Raw genomic sequence first — 19129 nt, forward strand, 5'->3', positions numbered from 1 at the left:
CCCTCCCATGCGCAGCGGGCATGCATGTGGTTGGGGATGTGGGGGCACCACCATGTCCACGGCCAGGCCCCGGCGTGTTGCAACATTGTGCAGGACACATGCTGCCACTATGATCCTGCACACTACTGGGGGCGCATATAACAGCTGCCCGCCAGAACAGTCAAGGGAGCGAAAGCGTGACTTGAGCACTCCGAATGTGCGCTCCACTATGCCCCGGGTTGCTATATGGGCTGTGTTGTATCTTACCTCTGGAGGCGTGATGGGGTTCCGAATTGGCGTCATCATGTGGGTGCTCAGAGGGTAGGCACTGTCCCCTGGTGAGGAGGTGATGGGTATCATTAGTGGGGTAGTGACATTACTCTGCATCTGACATGCATGCATGTGCAGTGGCATTCATACTCACCAAGCAGCCATGTATCACCATGCCGCCCAGCTTCGAGGAACCGGCTTAGGGTAGACATTCGGTAAATTAAGCTGTCGTGGGTGGACCCTGGATAGTTTGCATATACTGAGGTGATGATTCCCTTAGCATTACATACTACCTGCACGTTGATGGAATGCCAGTGCTTGCGGTTCCTATAGATGTGCTCAGATGCCCTGGGGGGACGTAGTGCCACATGGGTGCAGTCAATGGCACCTAGCACTTTTGGAAATTGTGCCACACCGTAGAAATCGAGGGTGGCAGCCTGCCTTTCTGCAGGTGTCCTGGGCAGGTATATGTGCCTACGGACTAATGGGCGTGCAGTGATGATGTTCAAGACCTGGTGTAGGCAGCGTGACTGCGTGGCCTGTGACACCCCACCCACTATGGCACTTGTCCGCTGAAATGATCCTGTGGCCAAGAAGTGCAGTACATTGAGGACCTTCTCCAGGGGGCTGAGTGCTTGGGAGCACAGGGTGGGTGATGTGAGGTCATCCTCCCACTCACTGACCAGTCATGTGTGGGGGAAACCTGTACCTCCCATACACCTGGTCATCAGGCATCCCAAAAAGGCTGGTTCTGGGAGTGAAAATTCGGGCCCTCACTATCCTCCTCCTCCTCTTTTGGTAACCCACGGCCACTGCTGCTAGGAATGGTATATTCATCCTGGCGTATGAGCTTGTTTGTGGTTTTCGCGCACCTTTATGCTGTGCGTGTCGACGTACGCCTGCTTCATGCTGGCGTACGTGTGTTAGGATTGGACACTTTTTCGGCACGTCGCAGGCGAACGTGTGAATCTTCCCACCCACACAAGGAATACACGTAGCATGCTCTCACAGGCACAGTCACGGGTAAATATTCCCGCCCACCCCTGGAATACATGTGACCCACTCTCACAGGCCCAATCGCATGTGGAAGTTCACGCGCACCCACAGTAATACACGTACCCAGGCAAATCGCATGTGGAAGTTCACGCACACCCCGAAGTACACGTACAATCGCGTGTGGAACTTCACGTGCACCACGAAGTACACGTACCCAGGCAAATTGCACGGCTGGGGGGTGGGGGTGGTGGGAGACATGGGTGGGGGCCTGGTGGAAGCTGCCCCTGGTGGCTGGGGGTGGGGGTGCAGGGGGACATGAGTGGGGGCCTGGTGGAGGCTGCCCCTGCTCTGCTGGGGGGTGGGGGTGGTGGGAGACATGAGTGGGTGCCTGGTGGAGGGTGCCCCTGCACTGCGGGGGGGGGTGGGGTTAATAGGGGACATGAGTGGGGGCCTGGTGGAGGCTGCCCCTGCACTGCTGGGGGGTGGGGGTGGTGGGAGACATGAGTGGGGGCCTGGTGGAGGCTGCCCCTGGTGGCTGGGGGGTGGGGGTGGTGGCAGACATGAGTGGGGGCCTGGTGGAGGCTGCCCCTGCACTGCTGGGGGCTGGGGGTGCAGGGGGACATGAGTGGGGGCCTAGTGGAGGCTGCCCCTGCACTGCAGGGGGGTGGGGTTGCAGGGGGACATGAGTGGGGGCCTGGTGGAGGCTGCCCCTGGTGGCTGAGGGGTGGGGGTGCAGGGGGACATGAGTGGGGGCCTGGTGGAGGATGCCCCTGCACTGCTGGAGGGTGGGGGTGGTGGGAGACATGAGTGGGTGCCTGGTTGAGGCTGCCCCTGGTGGCTACGGGGTGGTGGTAGACATGAGTGGGGGCCTGGTGGAGGCTGCCCCTGCACTGCTGGGGGGTGGGGGTGCAGGGGGACATGAGTGGGGGCCTGGTGGAGGCTGCCCCTGGTGGCTGGGGGTTGGGGGTGTGGTAGACATGAGTGGGGGCCTGGTGGAGGCTGCCCCTGCACTGCTGGGGGGTGGGGGTGGTGGTAGACATGGGTGGGGGCCTGGTGGAGGCTGCCCCTGGTGGCTGGGGGGTGGGGGTGCAGGGGGACATGAGTAGGGGCCTGGTGGAGGCTGCCCCTGCACTGCTGGGGGGTGGGGGTGCAGGGGGACATGAGTGGGGGCCTGGTGGAGGCTGCCCCTGGTGGCTGGGGGGTGGGGGTGCAGGGGGACATGAGTGGGGGCCTGGTGGAGGCTGCCCCTGCACTGCTGGGGGGTGGGGTGGTGGGAGACATGAGTGGGTGCCTGCTGGAGGGTGCCCCTGCACTGCAGGGGGGTGGGGGTAATAGGGGACATGAGTGGGGGCCTGGTGGAGGCTGCCCCTGCACTGCTGGGGGGTGGGGGTGGTGGGAGACATGAGTAGGGGCCTGGTGGAGGCTGCCCCTGGTGGCTGGGGGGTGGGGGTGTTGGTAGACATGAGTGGGGGCCTGGTGGATGCTGCCCCTGCACTGCTGGGGGGTGGGGGTGCAGGGGGACATGAGTGGGGGCCTGGTGGAGGCTGCCCCTGGTGGCTGGGGGGTGGGGGTGCAGGGGGACATGAGTGGGGGCCTGGTGGAGGCTGCCCCTGGTGGCTGGGGGTGGGGGTGCAGGGGGACATGAGTGGGGGCCTGGTGGAGGCTGCCCCTGGTGGCTGGGGGGTGGGGGTGCAGGGGGACATGAGTGGGGGCCTGGTGGAGGCTGCCCCTGCACTGCTGCGGGGTGGGGGTGGTGGGAGACATGAGTGGGGGCCTGGTGGAGGCTGCCCCTGGTGGCTGGGCGGTGGGGGTGGTGGTAGACATGGGTGGGGGCCTGGTGGAGTCTGCCCCTGCACTGCTGGGGGGTGGGGGTGGTGGTAGACATGAGTGGGGGCCTGTTGGAATCTGCCCCTGGTGGCTGGGGGGTGGAGGTGGTGGTAGACATGGGTGGGGGCCTGGTGGAGGCTGCCCCTGGTGGCTGGGGGGTGGGGGTGCAGGGGGACATGAGTGGGGGCCTGGTGGAGGCTGCCCCTGGTGGCTGGAGGGTGGGGGTGCAGGGGGACATGAGTGGGGGCCTGGTGGAGGCTGCCCCTGCACTGCTGAGGGGTGGGGGTGGTGGGAGACATGAGTGGGTGCCTGGTGGAGGGTGCCCCTGCACTGCAGGGGGGTTGGGGGTAATAGGGGACATGAGTGGGGGCCTGGTGGAGGCTGCCCCTGGTGGCTGGGGGGTGGGGGTGGTGGGAGACATGGGTGGGGGCCTTGTGGTGGCTGCCCCTGGTTGCTGGGGAGTGGGGGTGGTGGGAGACATGAGTGGGGGCCTGGTGGAGGCTGCCCCTGCACTGCTGGGGGGTGGGGGTGGTGGGAGACATGAGTGGGGGCCTGGTGGAGGCTGCCCCTGGTGGCTGGGGGTGGGGGTGCAGGGGGACATGAGTGGGGGCCTGGTGGCGGCTGCCCCTGCACTGCTGGGGGGTGGGGGTGGTGGGAGACATGAGTGGGGGCCTGCTGGAGGCTGCCCCTGGTGGCTGGGGGGTGGGGGTGGTGGTAGACATGGGTGGGGGCCTGGTGGAGGCTGCCCCTGCACTGCTGGGGGGTGGGGGTGGTGGGAGACATGAGTGGGGGCCTGTTGGAGGTTGCCCCTGCACTGCTGGGGGTGGGGGTGGTGGGAGACATGAGTGGGGGCCTGGTGGAGGCTGCCCCTGGTGGCTGGGGGGTGGGGGTGGTGGTAGACATGGGTGGGGGCCTGGTGGAGGCTGCCCCTGCACTGCGTGGGGGGTGGGGGTGGTGGTAGACATGGGTGAGGGCCTGGTGGAGGCTGCCCCTGGTGGCTGGGGGGTGGGGGTGCAGGGGGACATGAGTGGGGGCCGGGTGGAGGCTGCCCCTGGTGGCTGGGGGGTGGGGGTGCAGGGGGACATGAGTGGGGGCCTGATGGAGGCTGCCCCTGCACTGCTGGGGGGTGGGGGTGGTGGGAGACATGAGTGGGTGCCTGGTGGAGGGTGCCCCTGCACTGCGGGGGGGTGGGGGTAATAGGGGACATGAGTGGGGGCCTGGTGGAGGCTGCCCCTGGTGGCTGGGGGGTGGTGGTGGTGGGAGACATGTGTTGGTGATCAGTGGTGCAAGGTGAAATGTGGGTTGGCTGATGCGCATGGCCATGGTGGATGGGTTGCCTGTGGGACATGAGCAGGGGTGCAGGGTAGTACCCTGTGGTGTGAGCTGCCTGCAGGGGCCGTGGAGGGTGTAGAGGGAACACCTGGGGAGACCCACATGGCCATATCACGTGTAGCATTCCCCTGCAACACCGAAATACACGTACCCAGCCAAATCGCGTTTGAAACTTCCAGTGCACCCCTGGAATCCACGTACCCAGCAAAATCGCGTGTTGAACTTCCCGCGCACCCCTGAAATCCACGTACCCGGCCAAATGGCGTGTGAACTTCGCGCGCACCCCTGAAATCCACGTACCCAGCCAAATCGCGTGTTTAACCTCCCGCACACCCCTGAAATACACGTACCTGGCCAAATCGCGTGTGGAACTTCCCGCGCACCCCTAAAATCCACGTACACAGCCAAATCGCGTGTTGGACTTCACGCGCACCCCTGAAATCCACGTACCGGGCCAATTCGCGTGTGGAACTTCCTGCGCACCCCTGGAATCCACGTACCCAGCCAAATCGCGTGTGGAACGTCCCGCGCACCCCTAGAATCCACGTACCAAGCCAAATCGCGTGTGGAACTTCCCGTGCACCCCTGAAATTCACGTACACAGCCAAATCACGTGTTGGACTTCACGCGCACCCCTGAAATCCACGTACCCGGCCAAATCGCGTGTGGAACTTCCCACGCACCCCTGTAATCCACGTACCCAGCCAAATCGCGTGTGGAACTTCCCGCGCACCCCTGGAATCCACGTACCCAGCCAATTTGTGTGTGAAACTTCCCGCGCACCCCGAAATACACGCACACGTTATTTTTCAGTCAGCGGGTGTCTGTGTTTGTGGGTACCCCTTTGCACGTAATTTGTCAGGAGGGCCACAGTATTGGACATTCATCATAGCTGTACATAGGTGCTATTTGTTGGCGCACCTTTTGGCGCACATTTTTTACAGGCGCAGGGACGCTACCGCCTGCTTTCTTGTGGCGGTCGTGTTTGTGCCTGTGCGCTGGTTTGACCGTGCGCTGTTTTGCCCTATTCGATTCCATGAATACGTGTTGTAGGCGATCGTGTGGGCGTTCCGCACACTTGCACCCTGTACTTCCCCCGTGACGCCCACATTTTGGCAAGTTGTTCCCCATTCCGAGTGTTACGCCCCGTGTTCCGCCTACTTTTGTAGCGTGCGCCGCGCTATGTGCGATTTTCGCTGTGGCCTGTGCAATTTTCGCTGTGACCTGGCGCACGCCGTTAGATGGCATGTGCGCCAACGTGCGCCGCACACTTTTTTAGCGCACATCAGATGGTTTTTTCGCGCACGCCCTTCCATGAATCGATGTGCGCTGCTTTTCGTGCGATTTTCGCAATTGCACTGCGATTCGCACGTTTTTGCCCACTTGCGCCGCGCTATTTATTCCATGAATCTAGTCTCTTCTGCCCTTCTGCCTATCCTGAAAACGAATGAGTGGCCAACTATCCATGCTGATCGGAGTGTGGTCCTCGATTCACCTGTTGTTTCTGTGGTGGTGGGAGGGAGGGAAAGAAAGAAAATTTTAGGGTGGATGGCTATATCAATTGTGGTCTGATATATGTATTATAACAGTCTGACTTCCATCCCCCTATGTTTTTTAGTTGTTGCGGTGCTAAGCCTCCTTGCCATGCTGCAGTGGCGGCACCTATCCTGAAGGAATGAGTGCCGAAATGTTTGGGATCCCACCCTGCTTTGCTGATTGCTTTCGTCAGCACTCCTTTACATTGGTAGCTGCTTAGGGCCGATGCATCCTTGTGGATTAAAAAACTCCCCCCCACTTTGGGGCGTTGTTGGTAATAGAGGTTGGTGATGCAAACCGGGCAGTTTGTTGCTTCATCGATGCAACAAATGTTGATGGTTGTTTTTGCACCCGTTTTCGACTGTTGCATTTCTATGTTAACACTCTCCTGTCTCACCCTGATTTCCATGACGCCCAGGCCGTTTGTGGCATTGGTTCTGGAAGCGATGAGTTCTCCTACCCGGAAAGCCCCGAAGTAGGCTAGGAAAAAGGCTGTTTTAAATAACATTATCTCGTATAGGTGCCAACATATGGCTTCCAACTGGCTTGCTATCTGCACCAGTTTGCTGAAATCAAGGGGTCGGCGGGTGTCCACTTGAGGACCCTCTATTCTATCCCATCCCTTCATTGCATAAGAGATGAGGGCGTTCTGGGTGGGGTCTGATTCGCCCCGTATTTTTGTAAAGTATGAAATTGCCGCCAGGTGTCTTTTAGCCCAATCCCTTTTGAAACCTTGTCCCCGAGCCCATTTTAAAAATACTTCTATATCTTTAATCGTTATTAGTTCTACATGGTTTACACCTGTGGCCTTAAATACTCTTTGCAAACACTTACTGTACTTTGTTGCAGTGGTGCTTGCCACTGCCCTCTCTGCCATCTCCGTTAGGAAGCCTGTGAGGTTGTTGGCACCCGTTGTTGATGTGCCTGATTCTTGTTGGGCATCCCGGCCTGGGCTCTCTGGCACTGGCGTTGATGCCAATGTCTTGCTGGCACCCCTTTTAGAGGTGCCTGCTTTGTATTGGTCATCCCGGCATGCACTCTCTGGTGATGGCGTTGATGCCAAAGTGTTGTTGGCACCCGTTTTAGAGGTGCTTGCTTTGTATTGGTCATCCCGGCCTGCACTCTCTGGTGCTGGCGTTGATGCCAATGTGTTGTTGGCACCCGTTTTAGAGGTGCCTGGTTTTCGTTGGGCATCCTGGCCTGTGCTCTCTGGCGTTGGCGTTGATGCCGTTATTCTTGTCTTCCCATTATTGCCCATCATTCTGCTGGTATTGGCATCATCTGTTCTTGGGCGTGCGGCGCTAGCTCTCGGAATCTTGTCCACTGGAAACGAGATAAGGCATCAGCAATGTTATTATCTGCCCCTGAAATGTGCTTCGCTTTGAGTACAACGTTTACTTGTAGTGTGACTGTTGTAATGGCTCGTAATACTTTCAGTACTAAAGGGCATTTTGTAGACCTTCTGTTTATGGAGCCCACTACAGCATCAGATCAAAAGTTCCGTATTCGCTAGTCGCCTGCCCCAAATGTGTAATGTTAGCCAGATGGGAAATATTTCTAGTAGCGTGATGTTTCTTGTCCACCCTGCTGCTTGCCATTAATTGGGCCAGTGTCCTGCCACCCATTCGGAGTCTAGTCTGGCTCCAAACCCTTTGATCCCAGCTGCGTCGGTGTATAGGACCCTGTTTGACCGGGTATTTAAAGGCGTTCGCCAAAGTAAAGACCCGTTGAAATCTCTGAGGAATTTTCCCCATGTTTCCAGGTCTTGTTTCACCTCTCTGCCTAGCCGGATATGTAAGTGTGGTTTGGTGAGTGATTTGATTTTGAACTCCAGGCTTCTGGACAATATCCTCCCTTGAGGTATTATTTTGGATGCGAAATTGAGGCTGCATGCTAAGGATTGTATTTCCTTTACAGTCCCCTTTTCTCTCATTATCAGGTTTTGTATTTTAGACAGGAGTTCTGATATTTTTGTTTTGGGGATTTGCAGAGCCCCTTTGCTGAGTCTATTTCAATGCCCAGAAAAATTATGTTTGTGTCTGGTTTGGTGGTTTTTTCCCTCGCAAGGGGAATTCCCCACTGTGCGGCCGTGTGCTCCAGTTTTGCTAAAGCCCAGCCGCATTCCCCAGAGTTTGGTGGCCCTATGACCATGAAATCGTCTAGGTAATGCACTATTTTTGTCCCTAGTCTCTGCTTTAGGAAAGCCGATTGGAAAAAGGAACTGAATTGCTCAAATGGTGCACAGGATACTGCGCACCCCATGGGGAGGCATCTATCTACATAGAATGTGTTGTTAAAAGTGAAAACTAGCCACTGCTGTGACTCTGGGTGGACTGGGTGGACTGGCAAGAGTCTGAAAAGCAGATTTGATGTCCAGCTTGGCCATCAAGGCCATCAAGGCGTTTCTGCCGCACTCTTGTATGAGCCTTACCGCCTCTTATATGTGTAAGATACAGCGGATTCTGTGTGTGGGATGCCGTTGTTTAAAGACTGGCCTTTAGGGTAGGAGAGGTGATGGATTAGCCTAATTTTTCCGGGTTCTTTTTTGGGGACCAGGCCCAGTGGAGATATTAAATAGTCCTTTAAAGGCATGGTGTCCCAGGGACCTGCTACCCTGCCCAGTTGCAGTTCTTTCTTGATTTTGGTTTGTACTATCTGGGGGTTGTCCCTGGCTGACTTTAGGTTCATCGGGATGTATTGTGACCCAGTGCCCTTAAATGGGATGGAAAAACCTTTGGTGAAACCCTGCCATAGTATCCTGCTGGTTTCCTTGTCTGGGTAGCTGTTTAGGGCATCCCTAAAATTGCCCGGACTGATGGGCGTTCGTCCTGGTTCGAAAATTGGGATATCATTCTTTCTTGGCTGGTAGTCTGGTGCAGTTGCTTGCTGCATGGTCGCTGTTGCAGTTTGTGCAGGCATGTTTGTACCAGCATTCTTTGCCCCATGTACACTGGTTTTTCCCAAAATTTCTGCATGGGATGAGGATTTGACGGCCTTCTGTTTGTTCTGTCTGTGGGCGGGCATTATATTTAGCCGCCCAAGGCTGGCTCCTCCGAAAGGGCTGCTCCCCTTTTTGGATTCATCATTGTCATGGGATTTGCTTACTTGCAAATTTTTGCTATTTTTGGAAGAAGAATGCATGGTATCTTCTTCCTGGGGAGGTTCGGTGTTGAGGGTGTATAAATCGTTCTGGACTTCATCCCACTCAATGGCCGGCCTTTCAGACATGCTCCTCCTAAATCTGATGTCGTATGCAAGCCATGTCTTCCCCCTCTGTGTTACTTTTACTTCCCTTATTTAATCAACGTATGCCCAGATCTTCCTACCATCCATGGGGAATTTTTCTTCATATATTGTTGCTAAGATGGCAAAGGCATGTAACCAGTTGTCCCAGTTTTGTTCGACTTGGGCATTTCTGGCAATAGCTTTTTTTTCTATTTCTTTGAGGTCTCTGAAAGCGTCTTTCCCTTTGCGTTGGGCTTCTATTAGGGAAAAGATTTCTATAAATTCTTTGGCCCATATGGCTTCTTTGATTGTGGTATCAATGTTCCATGCCAGGTATCTTTTGTATCTATTTAATATCTCTGTTTGGAAAGATTTCATTTTTTGGTCTAATTGTGCATTACAGATTGTTACAATGTCAGTTGTATTGCTGCCGGGTGTCCCTGTCGCGCCCGTGTTGTCTGTGCCTGGGGTTGCCCATGCTTTTAGGGCACCTGCTGAATCTGTTGCTGGAGTTGTGGAGGCTGTTGTATTTATAGCTGTGGGTGCTATTGGCAACTGCTGTATTTGTTGTGGCGGGATTGCTGTAGGTAGTGTTACGGGTGGGTTGACAACCGTTAATGTAGGTTCTATTGCGATGGTAGGGTTTGAGGCCCCAGGTTCCCTTGTGGGCGGTGTCTGTTTCCCCCTTATTTCTACCATTAGTTGCTGTAATTCCGCTACATTCTTGCATATTTTTGACAATTTTTTGGTACCTTTTTTGGCGCCTTCGGATACTTTTCTCCTTTTTAATGGTGCAGAAACCTCCTCCTGGCTGGGTGGGCTAGTAATTCCTTCCCTGGGTAGGCCGTACATGTTTTCTCTAACCCATGCCCATCCGTAGTGCTCTGCTGCTTCAATGGCTGCTAGCAATTGTGGTGATTTGGGCTTCTGCACCGGTGTTGGGGGTGCCCGTGCTTTCCGTTTGGGCCCCGTGGTCTTCTATGCCTGCTATAGGAAAAGGGAAAAAGTTTTATCAAGGAGTTAAACTGTTGTTATCGGCAAGTTCTTTGCGCCTGTTCTATGTGTTGCCCTGTGCTGGGTAACTGTTGGCTGGTGCCTTCTTGACCGGGTTCAAAGAAAATTGTCTCTTAGTGTCCACTTTGTGTGGTGTTTATTTTTTAAAACATTTAGGCAGCCCCCAGGCTTGATTCACTGGTATTTAAATAATTGGTTTCGCTGTGAGGTCGCCCTGCAATATTACAGAAATTATTTTAAATCTGGAGTATTTGGGCCCGCCAAGCTTGAAACTGTGTTCGCAAGCTCTGCGTGGCTGTCATGAAAAGACGAGCTCCCGGCTCGCCGTGCTACCAAGCTGGCTTGTGACTCTGCCCGAGTTTAAAACTGGCTTGTGTTATCTTGCCCTGCCTGCCTTATAACGCGGGGGTTCCGGTCCACTGTAATAAATTGTATCTCTTCCGTACACAAATGTCTATTTTTCCTCCCTCGTAGCCCCAGTGCGGTGGCTCACCTGTAAGTTGTTGAATCGATCGCCGTCAGCACCGGGCTGCTTGGGTGCCTCTCTCTCCTTCATTCGCACTGGTTTTTGCGATGATTCCGCAGCACGCGTCTTTGTTTGTTTTGTTTTGGACACGCTCGCCGCTCGCTTTTTCCTCTATGCCGAGATGTTGAGATTGACAGCGTCCGCGCTGGCCGTTTGGTTGCCGCTTCTTCCTTTGTTAAGGCTGCATTGCAATTGCTTTGAACAGTACAATGTTCAGGAAGGAAAAAAGACACTGCGATGTACAGCGAACTTCAAGAATTGCTAAAGTAGCAAGAAGATTTGGAAGACACTGAGTAAACAGTGAACCTCCTGTTTGCTTGGGTCCCCGTTCAGGGTCCACAAACAGATTGTGTTTACTCTGAGCATGCTGCTCTCATTTATAGGACCCAGGGAGGCCCTGGGTCTTTGTTGTGTATGTGGTGGGGGCTGCTGTTGTCGCAGCCCCCGGCCGGATAGCCGGCTGTCTGACCCCTGGTGGGGGCAGATCTTTTGAACGTGGGCCCTGCCTGACGTTTGTTTTCCTTATGGCATTTAGCACCTTGCTGTTTGGAGGAAGGGTGAGATGACTGTTCGCAACTTACCCTTCCGTGGCTTTGTGCTGCCGAGACTGCGTGTCTCCGTAGCTGGGGGGAGGAGAGGAGCAGGCACGGGGAGGTTGGGGCTGCCCCTCTCCCAGCTGCCGATGGTAACATCAGTCACCCTGCCTCGCATGTGGGATGCCCATGCAGCATTGCCCAGCACTGGCCCACAACCTCCAATCGTTCTTCTCCCTACAGGTACAGGCTGCAGTAGCTTTCTTCCCTCCTCGCTTTGCTGCCCTGTTCCCACAGTATCAAGTAATAATGTCTCCATACATAATGTCCCCATACATAATGTCACCGGGAAAAGCCATTGGCACCATTATATATCGTGACTTTATGTATGGGGATGGGTTGCAGGGATGTCCCCTGCTCCCATTTTTTTAAAAAACAAAAAAAAAAACAGGTTGCAGGGGTGTCCCCTGCATGTTCAATGTAATAATGTCTCTGCACAAAACGTCAACTTTTTTGTCAGCCAACATTTTTGTGGGGACATTATTACATGGAACCATTCCTACCTGGTCCACCATGGCTAGGTATATCCATTTAAAACAGTTGTTTGGTGTTTTCTCTGACTCTACTTCTATGATGTGTTTTCTACATTAAACAAACGCTCTCCTGAACTTGTATGTGGTTCCCACATGAAACACCATCTCTCTCCCCGCACAAGCTTTTCCTCAGTGCTCCTGTGCCGTGACTCCATTTCAGCATTTCACCTTCTTGACTGACATACCAAGGTGTCCTGCAATCTCTGAACTTTGGGGATGCTTTCTAAGGCAACTGCAGGCAATACTTATGCTGCTTGTTGACTACTTGTTATTCCTGTTTCTACATTTCTGGATATGCCACACCAAATCTACATCTTGCTTTTTGCCCACATGTTCATAAATTACTTCTAGCTGTTCTGTCCACTGCTGGCTACACCTAAATTGCTGCATTTTGCATGTCTGTTGGTAAATAAAATGTTGCTTTCTTGTTCTCTGCTGGTTTTACCTACATTTGGCATATCTGTTGGAAATGTTGTTATATCTGTGACTTTATTCATACCTAGCTCCTCAGCTCCATTTTTTAAATCTCAAATGTGGGCATTCTGTAACTCCTGTGACTGTGGTTTAATTTAGGCCCTCCACCGGATTTCCCTCTGTTCTCCTTCTGTTTGTGATACTGCTGCTTGCTGTAACTTAAGCCTTTTCTCCTTTGACTCCTGACTTACTGTACTTCTGTTTCATCTCCCCTAAATTGGCTGCTGGGCTGGCTGGTGAATTCCTCTTGCACAGTGCAGTCCCTCTTCCTGCCCCCAAGCTCCCTGTACTCATTGTGATCTCTGTCTCCCCTATCTACTATAAGTGTTACTCTATCACCTATCCTACCTCTCCTCGAAGTCTGGAAGGAAAATGTTTAAGAAAGTGCTCCTGGCCTTCAACCCAGGCCTCCCCAATTCTGATACCTCTGTCAATGCTTCCTCCAGACAGACTATCACTGACATCCTCTTCACTGCCCCTGCTCCTGACCTATTAACTTCCCATATGGTCTCTATCCTGTCTCCTTTTTCCTTCTCGCCCATTAATGGCAGGACCAGACACAAAGTTCTCTTGGCATACTTCCCATCATCCAGGTGTATCATTAATGTCTACCAAAATGGCACTATCATGGCCCAGGGCTCTCAGCCCAACCCCCTCCTTCTGGATAGGCATCGCTCATCTCTTGTTAACTTTCTCCCCTCCCCTGCCACTCTTGTGACTGCCTCTCCGCTGCCTCTGATGGGTGTACCAAAACCCTGTACCCCACCTTGGAAGACCTTTAAAGGTGGCAGCCAGCTTCACTTAGCTACCCACAATTCTCCCTCTGCTGTTAAACACTCCTCTGACATCTGTCACCTTCTTGAAGATTTTGACCTTAACATCCTCGCTCTCAATGAGGCATGATTCAATGTCATCTCTATGACTGCTTTTGACACTCTCCTTCCTGAGGGCTACAAGATCCTCTCCAAGCCCAGGACTAACTGGCCTGGAGGTGGAGTGGCCCTTGTCTTCCCTGAATGAGTCCCTGCTACTATCATTCCCGCTCAGTCTTACACTTCTTTTGAATGTCTAATCTGTAGGCTGGTAGTCTCTAGTACCCTCTCCCTCACTTTTGCCACTATCTATAGGCCCCCTGTACCTACCCCCATTTCCTCTCTGAATGGGCTGACCTCTCCTTCTCTCTCCTGGCATCCTCCCCCAAACCTCTCTTCCTTGGTTACTTTAATATTCATCTAGAATCTCTTGATGCAGCCATTGTACTTGTCTGCAACCTCTGTGACTCTCTTTCCCTGACAATTCATCCCTCTGGCCCGGCCCACTCTTCTGGGCACACCTTGGATGCACTCATCTCAGAAGACATCACTCTCTCCAACCTTCTAACTAGCCCTCTCTATGGTCCGACCACTCTCTCCTCTCCTCTGATCTGGAGCTCCTTGGCCCACCGTCGATGCCTCTGTCTGCACTGCCAGCCTCCGCCGTCAATTGACTGATGAAGCTCGTGTCAGTCGCTGCATTTGTCGCCTCCTTCCTTCCTCCTCCCACACCTGCTCTTGACCCTAATGCTGAGACAATACTTGCAAACCTCCATCTCTCCATATCCAAAACTTTGGACATCCCTGCCTCTGCAATGAGGATCCTCATGGAGCCTGTGTCCAAGTGCAATTCTTTGTATGACCCTGACTTGGCCACTGTGAAACACAAGTGCAGCGCAGCAAGCAGAAGTGGCAGGCCCCAGGCACATCCCATCCTCTGACAAACTGGCGCCCCACCTGCTCCAATGGCAATATTGAATCTCCATACAATCTAAGAAGAAGGGTCATGTCCAAGCCTGTATTTCTGGGGCCAACAATAACATGGCCAGCCTTTCAAAATCTGAAAGGAACTTGCCAATCCTACTCATCTTCCCTCACAGGCCCTCTGCACTGCACTGGCCTTCACTTCTCCACCGAAACTCAGGACAACCTGTCCGCACTCTCCTCTACCCGCCTCCCCACTCCCTCTCTGCTCTTGCCTCCCTTGGTCCCCCTCTCACCCTCTCCCATACTATTCTCCTTCTCTCCCATTGCACCGAATGAGGACTCTAGAGTAGTCCGCTCTATGAAAGTCTCCTCCAAACAAATGCTCCCCTGCTCTTCCAGAACTACAAAGGATAACAATTCCTCTCTCTATCCTGCCTTGGCTGACTTCTGTAACCATTTTGTGGCCACTGGCTATTTCCCACAACCCTTCAATCACTCCTATGTGCACCCTCTCACAAAAAAGCTATCTGCAGACCGTTTCTGCCCGGCTAACTATCACCCTGACATCATCACCCCTTTCCTAGGCAAGCATCTGAAGAAGTTGGTCATCCCCCACTTGACTCACCACACTGAATCTGCCGGTTAATGACACACAGCTCTCCTTTAAGCTCCTCTCCTCTAATTCTTCTTCTTCATCTGTCATACCTGACTGCCTGGCTGCTAATCAGGCATGGTACTCTGCTAGTGATCTCTATGGGGGCTCAAATGGAAATGGGGATGTACCGGGTCCGGGTCCCAGGAAAGGGAATTACCGGGCCCTCCAAGATCGGAATGGCCCGGTAATTCCCCATTCCAGGAACCCGGACCCAGTACATAAGCATGGTTTGGCATATTGAAGGAGGGTAACATATTGGGCTGTGACATAGGGAGCTCTGTATGTTGTCATCTATGGGTAGGTCATAGGATTAGGACTCGAAGCGGAAGAGTGACAAGGTGGAAATTAGTGGTCATGCATTTTGTGGACATGTAAATATATGACATATGCCTGCAATGTAAGAGTTTTGTGTGTCATGGAACAAATGTGGCTCACACACAACATTTCAGCTAACTGTAGCATGGGTTGCTCAATAACATTGAGCTTTCATAGGATGCACAGAAGATGGTTGGTTAGAGGGTTTGTTGTGATTGATAGTTTTTTTTGTGTGTGTGTGTGGGGATTGTGCTATGTTCTTAGCCGTCATTCCCAAGCCAAAGACCCATATATGATTGACTGAATTAAATATGTGTGGAAGAAGCATGTTTGTTGTTGTTCCGGCATATGATTTGCTTTGTGGATGTCATGTGTAATAGTCATAGGTTTCCATTAGCTTGTTATGCATTAATTGGTACATTAAGATGCATTGCACCATATCTACCTAAATTGAGTGCTTGTTGAAATGAGCTGTGTGATATTTTATAGATGAGCAATTAACAACGGAAGAGCAGGAGGCATATTCATCTCAAATTGCAGGCCACATCCCCAATGATTGCAGGCAATTGTGGCAGGCCTGATGATTCTTCTTCCTCAGAGGATGTCAAAAGTGCTGCTAGTGACATACTTGAGGAACTCCTAAATGACCAACCTGGAGAAAGAGGGACCCCTCCGGCTGATGTCTGAAGCTGGTTCTAATGGAAACAGCCAGGCCAACATGCCCTCAGCTTATCGTACCGTGCACCAGCAAACTACATATTTTGGGGGAACCCAGAACACAAAGGCACATGTGAGGAAAAACAAACATATCCCTTGCTGAAGTGTGTCCGCAGCTGTTACTCATGCCCTCAAAGTAATAGTCCTGCACACCCCAAGAAATAGCTATTGAGGCTGCTGGTGGTTTGGCCATGCCACCTGAAGGGGTATTAGGCCTGGAGGCTGCATCAAGATATGCCCCATTGCCACCTGTATGTTTGTAGCATGTATCAGCAGATGAGCTTTCAGTGTGTTTGTTTTCTTGATTGTGAACTCACTCTTTATCTCTCCTGGATAGGCATTTACAGGGTGTTTGTTAGGAAAACAGGTATTGGCCTCATCAATGAAAGCCTTTATTGATGGTGGTTTACAGTGTGTTCACACCATAGGGTGTGGTTCTTAATAAGTGTGTATGCACAACATTGTTGTGGGTGGCCTCTCCATGCGCCCTTTGGTCTGATGGAGATATAGATGGAACGCAGGGATTTAGCCACAAACCCTCCAGGACTTCCACAGGTAACATAGTTGTAGATGGCCCTCATGCCCCCCAAATGACTCTCAACACGAAGGCAGAGAAACGACAGATGTTCCTCACTCTTAAGCCCATCAGCGCAATCCTTGATGTATCGCAGGGCTGAGAAAGGTTACTCTCTCATACACCCATTCAGACCATACCCACTCGATGATTTGGATGACATGAAAATTAAATCGGTCGAGCAAGTCGACTAACTCCAAAACCAGAAAACAAAGACGCCATTCCTGACATCATGACGTAGCTTCACGTATATATGCAGTACATATTCACCATTCATGAAGTTGCACGAACATGCACTAGTTTTTTGCATATAGGCAGGAAGCACATGCTTATGTCCCATGGAGGTAGAGGACGGACACACATACACATTTCTATATATTCAGATCTTTTGCCAAAGCTGAAACCGCAAGATGCTAAATATTCTTATATTTAGCTTGCATATGCTTGACTGCCACTAATATGGAGAAGCCGTAGGGTAAAATATGGAGGCTATAGGCCTATGAAGCGAACAGAAGTAGACAGGCTTTGGGTGCATGGAATGCTGACATGATCACCACAGCCAGAGGGAAGCAGAAACAAGGTACCCAGCTAAGGAGAAGTGGAAATGGGAAAGTTACTGTTACCAAGACAATGAGCTACCTGCAGAAAATCAGGCTAACATTCTCATAATTACAAGCAAGACAGCTTCATTTTCGGGGTCTCAACACACGTGACCCAGCCGAACAGGACAATGTCCATTCAACTGAGGCAGACAAAGAGGTATATTCCCATTGAAACTTAGGGGAAAGGTTGCAAGTGTTGCCCACAAACTGCCAACTGAATGCACTCTCTCAGGCTTAGGTGATCAGAGATAGCAACATTGGACAACACATTGCACCTCCATTTTCATCACCAGAGTAATCCAGGCACCAGAGCTCTGATTTAAGCACACCAAAGGTGTAATCAACTATGCTTCTAATGGCAATGTGTGCAGAATTGTACGCGTTTCTACAGGGGTTGATGGATTCCAAAAGGGTGTCGGCAGGAATTGTGAGAGTGGCCATTCCCTGTTCCCTGCTAATGAATGCATATTCAAAATCACTCATAAGGCCTCATTACGGGTCTGGCAGTAACCGTGCCGGTAAAACCGGCAGGTTGAAGTCAGCTGTAATTAATTACCGGCACCTGACTTCCCGTTGCGATCAGCTAATCCCAGTCCGGCAGCTGGGAAGTCAGGCACCAGTAATTATGTAATTCCTCATTCCCATTGAGTCCCATAGGTCTCAATGGGAATGGGAAACACGGAAGCACTGGCACCATTAATAACAGTGCTGGTGTAACAGTGCCAATGCTTCTGTGATACTATGCGGGTGGTGCCGTTGCACCTGCCAGGTCTGACTCTGGCAGGCGAGACGGCATTCGCCCGCAAAGTTGTACTATGCCGGTCCAGTACCGGCACCATTGTTACCAGACCGGCATGGTCGTCATGAGGCCCATACTCACCAAGCAGCAACATGTTCCAAAAGATTTCAGAGAACGAGCCTGATCAGATAGTTTATTTATGATGCAGAGGTGACTGGCAGAGGATTAGGCTGCCATGTGTGCATCCTGAGTAATTGCCATTAACATGCATGATATAGCCCCTTACATGATAGATTACCTGTTAATTGAGACAATTCCAATGTTTTTTTTGTTTCAGTAGATAGGTTTGGTTTGGTGGGGGGTTGTAGTGCAACATGTGCAATACAGAGGCAATACAGACTCTCTGTCCTGTCCAAGAAGAAAGCCCACATCTCTGCAGCCTCTAACAATACGGCCAAACTCTTTAAAATCTGCAAGGAGCTGGCCAATCCTTCTGCAGTCTCCACCTCTCCTCTTCCCTCCCAGGCCTTATGTATGGCTCTGGCATCTCACTTCACCACTAGAACTCAGGACACCATGTCCTCTTTCTCCTCTTCCTCTGTCTTTACCTCACCCAGCCCCTCTCTGGCTGCCTCTCCCTCTCCTCCTCCCTTCTCCATTTTCTCTCTGGCTACACCTGATGAGGTCTTCTAGACAAGTCCGATCTATGAAAGTGTTGTTTATAGTGCTCCCCTGCTCCTCCAGAACGATTATGAACCACATTGACACCCTTGCTCCAGCCTTGGCCAATTTCTGCAATCATTATTTTGACACTGGAACTTTCCCCTCTCTCCTCTAGCACTCCCTTGTTCACCCCCTCCTTAAAAAAGCCTTCTGCCGATCCTACCAGTCTGGAAAACTATTGCCAAATCTCTATCACTCCTTTCCTGGGCAAATTCCTGGAAAAGCTGGCCATCTCCCAGCTTACTCTCTACAGTGAATCTGTTGGTCATCTCCATAGCCATCAGTCTGGCTTTAGAGCCATCAGTCTGGCTTTAGAGCAGCCAGAGGCATGGAAACTGGTCACCTGAACATCCGCGAAGATCTGCTCACTAACCATGATTCAAGCCTTCCTTCTGTCCTCATCGTCCTTCACCTTTCCTCTGCTTATGACATTGGCAATCACACCATCCTAATCAATCGACTCCATGAGAACCTGGACATCACAGATCAGGCCCTAGAGTGGTTGTCCTCCTTCCTCCTGAACCGACCCTGCCAGGTCCAACTTGGGTCCTTTTTCTCCACCACCTCTCTCTCCATGTGTGGTGTTCCCCATGGCTCTAAACTCTTATCCTGGCTCTTTAATGTCTACTTGGCTCGTTTGGCCCACCGTATCCCTACCGTCTCCTCTAACTTTCAGTGTTATGCAGATGACACTAAGATCTCTTTCAGGCTCCTCTCAGCTTCCTCTCCTCTCTCGCTCATTTCTGAATGTCTATCCACA

General features: G+C 52.4%; 1 protein-coding gene across 15 annotated transcripts in view; it reads right to left on the reverse strand.

Annotated features, from left to right (window-relative positions):
• The window catches only part of PTPRD (protein tyrosine phosphatase receptor type D), a 4803934-nt gene that overhangs the window by 4412992 nt on the left and 371813 nt on the right, over positions 1-19129 (reverse strand). The window lies entirely within an intron of this gene.

This window comes from Ambystoma mexicanum, chromosome 6p (genome assembly GCF_040938575.1).
Source record: "Ambystoma mexicanum isolate Mex_15411 chromosome 6p, UKY_AmexF1_1, whole genome shotgun sequence".
In the NCBI taxonomy this organism is placed as follows: domain Eukaryota; kingdom Metazoa; phylum Chordata; class Amphibia; order Caudata; family Ambystomatidae; genus Ambystoma; species Ambystoma mexicanum.